The following is a 966-nucleotide window of genomic DNA, read 5'->3' as shown; positions in this document are numbered from 1 at the left end:
AGTCAAAGAATTTCCCGTTTAATAATTTTCTTCTTTATACGCCAATTATTTTTACGGTTTTGGGAATTGTTTTAATTACATAAAACAACATCTAAACATCGTAGAAAATCTTACTTTTCCCGGACTAAGAAATATTAAAGTTTCTCATCATTTTCATCCTCAACCCCCCTCCTCTCCCCTCTCTCCTCCCCCCAAATATTTATATATATTTTTTAAAATCGAAATCAATGACGATGAATTTTCTCCGTTTTCTTCAATAATTTCCCATTCGTTCGAATTCGATATTTGGAAAAAAAAAGAAAGTATTATCATTATTGCTGTTGTTTTATTGTTTTTCACGTTTTCCTCTCGTAATTTTAAAAAATAATAATAATAAATTGTTTTGAACTACAGCAAATGATTTTTTTTTTAAACGTACGATCGTATAATAGATTTTCACTTCGATAACAAAAACGAAAAAAAAATTTTTTTCAATTATAAATTTAATAAATTTAAACAGGGGGAGGGGGTAAATTACATTTTACTATTATTATTATTATTATAAACAATTTACCGATCGTAAAATAGATCGGTCAGTTATATTTATCGATAAATTTTTCACGAACGGTTACGTGTGTGTGTGCGTGAGTGCGTCTGGAAAAAATGAGATAGAAAGAGAAAAATTTTTTAAAATTGGACATTTTCTCAAAATCTCTTCAAAAATGACATTTTGGATTAATTAAATTGTTTGAAAACTAGAAAACGACAGACAGATAGAGACTATTTCTGCCATGTAAAGGAGGAGGGGATAGGGAGGGAGGGGAACGAAGAAGAGGAGAGGGAAGAGGAGAAGAAGGAGGGATAAGAAGAAATTAATCCGGTCTAGAAAAAAAATTTTTTTTTTTTTTTGCGGTCATTATATATAAGAATAATAAAAAAAATTAAATTAAATTAAATAAAAAGTCGCCGCCATTTTGTTTTTTTTTT

The sequence above is a fragment of the Pediculus humanus genome, genomic scaffold (assembly GCF_000006295.1).
Source record: "Pediculus humanus corporis 1103172107522 genomic scaffold, whole genome shotgun sequence".
In the NCBI taxonomy this organism is placed as follows: Eukaryota; Metazoa; Arthropoda; class Insecta; order Psocodea; family Pediculidae; genus Pediculus; species Pediculus humanus.
Note: the sequence above shows the minus strand (reverse complement) of the source record.